Source organism: Phascolarctos cinereus, unplaced genomic scaffold, assembly GCF_003287225.1.
Source record: "Phascolarctos cinereus isolate Bilbo 61053 unplaced genomic scaffold, phaCin_HiC Scaffold_726;HRSCAF=1367, whole genome shotgun sequence".
Taxonomy (NCBI): Eukaryota; Metazoa; Chordata; class Mammalia; order Diprotodontia; family Phascolarctidae; genus Phascolarctos; species Phascolarctos cinereus.
Window position 1 is genome coordinate 77,762,727 of NW_027556098.1, and position 6,000 is coordinate 77,768,726.

The 6,000-nt window shown below is 42.1% G+C and overlaps 1 pseudogene; it reads left to right on the forward strand.

The window, feature by feature from the left end:
• Positions 1-656: 656 nt before the first annotated feature.
• LOC110210845 (transmembrane and ubiquitin-like domain-containing protein 1 pseudogene) lies at positions 657-1,436 on the forward strand (annotated as a pseudogene).
• The last annotated feature ends 4,564 nt before the right edge of the window (positions 1,437-6,000 follow it).

Consider the following 6,000-nt stretch of genomic DNA (forward strand, 5'->3'; position numbering starts at 1 on the left):
AGTGAAGTCACCAGCCTCACTTTCTCCTCCAGAGCCATTTGGGTGCAATGGCTAGATATAGATCAGGACAATGGAGATGGCCCAGGATGCAATTAGAGATCTTGACCTCTTTAAGTTAAGGTCTTTCTGAGTTCTCACTTTGACTGAGGCAATACCCATTCAGTGATTAAGACTGTTTAGGAAGTGGCCACTCTAATCAAATATATATGTATGTATGTATGTGTGTGTGTGTGTGTGTGTGTATATATATATATATATATATATATATATATATATATATATATATATATATATGTATGTATGTGTGTGTGTGTATATATGTATGTATGTATGTGTGTGTGTGTATATGTATGTATGTATATATGTATGTATGTATGTATGTATGTATGTATGTATATATCAAAGTGGGTGGGGAAAAACCTTAGGGTTTCTGAACAAAAGAGAAACAATTACTGTTTATATTCACTTATATTCACTCAGGGCCCAAAAAATAAGGTGGTGCTTGGGCAGGGACATATTGTTGGCCAATCAATGAGAATCAGAGTAAATTGGGTTTAAAGCGTGGTCTTTAAGAAAGAAATCGCCCGGAAGTACTGGGGTGTCCAACATGGAGATGGACCAGCGGTGCCCTCAGTAGCCCGGCCTAGGCAGGTGCCATGGCCCTGATTGAGGGGGTGGGGGACGAAGTGACTGTCCATTTTGGGGCACTCCTCTGTCTCCTGGTGCTGGGTCTGGCCTGGATCTCTACACATACCTCAGAACAAGGTGATCTGCTGCCCCAGCACTCAGGGTCCCCCTCCCCAACACAGCCCAGAGAGGCTGCAGTATCCACAATCAGCAACAGCCAGGATGCTTCAGGATCTGAGGCCCCCACACTGAGCCACGGAGTACCAAATTTACAGTCAGAGCTTGGCACAGTATCCCCAGAAGCACCATCTCCCAGCTCTCAGCCAGGACCCTCGGTGCTTAGGCCGAAGTTCCTCAACGACTCTGGGCAGGTGGCTAGAGCCTGGCCCCAGGATACCATTGGCTCCTTGAAAAGGACCCAGTTTTCCAGGCCAGGAACACCAAGTTCGACTCATCTACCAAGGGCAGCTTCTAGGAGACAATGCCCAGACACTGGCTCACTTCACCTACCCCCCAACTGTGTTCTCCACTGCCACATGACCGCCAGCGCAGGTCCCCAACACCTCTGCTGCCCATGGGGGTCGGAGACCCGCCCCTCGGGGTTGGGAGTGGTCAATCTGGTGCTCCCCTGCTGCTTCTCATGTTGACGCTGCTTTGGTACTGCCAGATCCAGTACCGACCCTTCTTTCCCCCAACCCCCACCCTGGGCCTGGCCGGTCTCACCCTGCTGGTCAGTCTCTTGGCCTTAGCAATATACCGCCGCTAGTGCCTGCCCGAGCCCAGGGCCAAAGCCATCCCGGAACCCATTCTCCCACGCACAGCGGGAAGGTAAATTTTGATGGCTGAAACCTACCTTGACATCTTGGGGTTTACTGGCTAGATTTCTTTCTTCCTTCCTTCCTTTCTTTCTTTCTTTCTTTCTTTCTTTCTTTCTTTCTTTCTTTCTTTCTTTCTGTCTGTCTGTCTGTCTGTCTGTCTGTCTTTCTGTCTGTCTGTCTTTCTTTCTCTTTCTTCTCTTTCTGAATTCACATTTTTGTTTAATAGAATGCAAAGAACCAGAGCGGCGGCACGGGCCTGTCCAGCGAGCCCGGGCCGGCTGCAGCACAGCCACTCTGGGGGTCATTGGCAACTCTCACGGCGCACGGGCAGGCTGGGCGTTCAGGGGGCCCAAGGGCTTCGGCATGCCCTCCACCCCTAGGCAGGGACAACAGCTGCCGGGCTGGCAGGTTGGGGGTGGGCACCGGTGATCCCGAGAGCCAGGCGAGAGCAGTGCTGGTCACACCGGGAGGGCTCCGAGGGCCCCCGCAGCTCTCTCTCTGCAGAGCCGGTCTCCAGGGCAAGGGAAAGAGGCAGAACAATTAAAATGACATTAATCTTATCCTATTCCCATATTGTCTCTATATTTTGAGAACATTTTTTTCCATATAGCTTGGACACTATGAGTTTTCAGTATGGCAAAATCTCTTTGAAGCATTATTCTTAAGATTTTAAAGATCAATTTCATGTCCAGACAGTTGTGGAGAACAGCTTTCACAGTTGGTCTGTGATAATGGTCTGGTTCCAGGATGGTTTATTTCATAGGTCCTCAATTATGTTTTGAGGTCTTTCTTTATATCGTGAGGAGTTGTCTGTCAGTTCATGAAAGTATCAAGCTTCTGCTGAATAATTTTAATGATAAGGTTATGTCTCAATAGTTATTCAGTAAGTGTTAAATTTGTAGAGCTTATAGTGGTATGTTGCAAAGTTTCTACCATTCTCTTGAATAATCTACATTATTAATGATCTACATTAGTGATTATTAAGTTTGAGATCCTTTAGAATAACCATTCTGCAATTTATGGTGTCAATGACTTGTTCCAGAACTGCCATCATGTCCATTCCATTTCCACAAACAAATCCATAACATATTGTTGGCTTTCATGCAGATCTCTTGGAGAGGCCATTGTGTCCATTTTGGGATCTTAGCCATTTCATTTTGGAAGAAAAACAACTTTCATTTATATTCCACAAATCCAGTGGCAACTTCTATCTATCTGAAGTAATGGCATCTTGTCCCACAAATATTTTCTAAGTTTTTATCATATTTTAAAATGTGCTGTGATAAGTTCTGCCAGTCTTGTTTCTCCTTTTCGATGGAGAATCTTTCCACAACTCCCTAAGGGGTGACATGTCCTCTGTTTTCTTATTATTTTTGTCTTTGTTTTGTTTTTGTTAAGATATTTTCCCAAACTACTATTGTCCATTTTACAATTTCAAAAGTGTCTGTAAAGATTAGTATATTGCATGGGTGTTGGTTGTTTTAAATGTATTATTATTCAAAATATTATTAGCATTGCTTTTGTTCTTGGGACAGGTTCTGGGGTAGTTCCAAGGAACATCCTTAACAAGATATGAGCATATTTATGGGGCTTAGCCCCTAGGAAAACTCTATGGTGGTAGCAGGAGTATATAATGTAAAAAGGAGTAGATACAACGGTTTCAGGAATAAGTTGAATTTTCCCATAAAGTTGGAATTCTCTAATAGTGCTGTGAAGCACAAGGCCTGTGCCAATCCAAATTGAGGATAACATGCATAATCCATATCATTTAAGTACCCAGAGCCTCATCTTGTCATCTATAAAAAAAAGGGGGCTACTGTAGACCAAATGTGTATTAGAGTCAACTAACACCGATTTGTGAGAGTCTTATATTTAAATTTCCAGCATGAATATTTATACCATGGAAGTAGGCAAATGTTACCAATCAGGGTTTGACTTATAGTTTTATTGATTGCCTAGAGTTCGACTTTAAAGTGTTGTGCATGCATGTTTTGTTTTCTAGGACTCTGTTTATTAAGCATTTATCAGCACAACATGGTATAGAAAGTCTCTACTTTTAACATGCCATAAATTCTCTGACTCTAGAGTCATTATAAGTCTGATCTGGAATGCTAAAGGTTGGGGAAGCAACAGTGAGATAAACTATCTTAATGGAATCATAGACAATTTTTGAACATAGTTGAAAGATTCTGAGGGGACCCTGAGTCAGGATGAGGTGAACCACAGGCAAGTGGTTCTAGACCTGGAGTCAGGAAGACCTGAGCTCAAAGCTGATCTCACTGTGTGACCTTGAGCAAGTCACTTGATCTTTGCCTCAATTTCCTGAACTATAAAGTGAAGATAATAGCACCTAGCTCACAGGGATCTTGTGAGCATCAAATGAAATAATGTTTGTAAAGCATTTAGCAGAGTTCGGCACAAAGTAGGCAGTATATGTTATTATTCAGTCACTCTTTCAATTATTTCCAATACTTCATGGCCCTTTTGGGGTTTTCTTGGCAAAGATACTGGAGTGGTTTGCCATTTCCTTCTCCAGCTTATTTTTCAGATGAGGAAACTGAGGCAAACAGTGACTTGCCCAGGATCACACAGCTAGGAAGTGTCTGAGGCCAGATTTAAACTCAGGAAGATGAGGGGCAGCTAGGTGGCGCAGTGAGTAGAGCTCTGGCCTTGGAGTCAGAAGGACCTGAGTTCAAATCCAGCCTCACACACTTAACACTTACTAGCTGTGTGACCCTGGGCAGGTCACTTAACCCCAATTGCCTCACCAAAAAGCAAATAAATGAATGAATGAATGAATGAATGAAAAATAAATGAATAAATAAATAAATAAATAAATGAAATGAATGAGCAAGCAAACTCAGGAAGATGAGTCTTCCTGACTCCAGGCCTGGCACTCTATTCGCTGTGCCATCTAGCTGTCCCTTGGCACTATGTAAATGCTAACTATTATGCTTATTATTATGAATGTCCTTAATAGTCCCTAAAATTGCAGAATTTTAGAGATGTAAGTGTACATGGAAACTCATAAAATCTATGGGGTTGTGTGTGTGTGTGTGTGTGTGTGTGAGGAAATTGAGACCTAACCACATGAAATAATTTGCCCAAGGTCAGCTGCCTAATTACTAACTCATGGTTTGTTCCATTCCGTTGTGCTACCTTTCCATATTAGCTATGAATTCAGGAGAGAAGAGGGCTCAATGCACTGGGTACACTTACACAAGCACAGCATTTTCACCTCATTGGTTTTTTTGTTTGTTTTGTTTTGTTTTTTAATGATGATTATAACTTATTTGCCTGCTCATTTAAGGTCTCTTCATTTCCCTTCCACTCATTTTTTCTACCTGCTTAGCACTGGTCCATGTTTGTACTATGCTTTGCTCTAAATACAAATGCCTATTCTCAAGTGAACACACCACTTCCCATTGTTTAAAAACAAAACAGGGTCAGGCTCCTGCAGTGCTCAATAAATGTTAATTAAATTGAATCATCAGACCCAGCACTGTGCACTAGCTTAGAGTCTGAGTTAAGTATAAGCTAGGTATGAATCTGCTCCCAAGCAAAGCTTCTTTGCATCTTAAAAAAAAAAGGCACAAGGCACCTGCCATGCATGTTTGCCAACAACACCTGTCTGAATAAGGACAATGGGTATGGTATAGCAACCAAGAAAGTGAACAGAAAGAGCTGACCACAACTTTTTGCAATGCCAAAAAAAGGAAGGCAGGCCAAGCTGCAGTGCTGTCCAATCACCTTTTACAATTGGTAGGTACCAATTGAATTCTGCTAGCGCATTGAATTCTGCTGTCAGTTAATTAAAATGGTAGCAACATCATCTAATGTTTAAATAGCAAGACAAGCCACCATCACTGAATCGGGAACACAGTTAAACACTTAAGCATTGAGGCTGTATCAATGACCTGTTCATCTTTTGAAAAGCAGGACATATGTAGGAGATTAGATAATAACTATACTTCCCAAAAAGTCCTTTCTTGGAAAAAGGCATTGAGTAGTATGACACCATTATGAGATGATTCTGACAGCATGATGTCAAAGAGTATGAAATGAGGTCACAGAGGCATGGGAAACTAAGAACTGAAAGAAAAATGGTTGTCTGTGATTCAATTTCCTTATATGATCAAAGCTTGAAAAGATGTACAGAGTTACTCTTCTTACTGATGGCTGAGCACTTGTGCCTAATTCAGCAAGGAAGTCTCTTGACACATTGAAATGACAACATAATTGCCTTGTTAGCTGCTAAGTAAAAAGAGGGAAAACTCAGTGGATCTTTAAAAAAGTCATTCTGTCACTGACCCAATCTCTCTTCAATGCTCCAAGTGACATCATGTAACTCTTGGACTTCCCCAAAAGGAAGCAAAGGAAAGTTCAACCTATCCCTCAGGCTGGATGCCATGCAAACACAAGGACATAACAGCTAAAGTCTTTTTTTTTTTTTTATCTCTTTTAGGCAAGCCTGATCCTGGGTTTTAGAATGACTCTTTTGTGTTTGGATCTTTCCTGATCATCAGTCCCAAAATGGTAGTGTCTAGGCTTATAG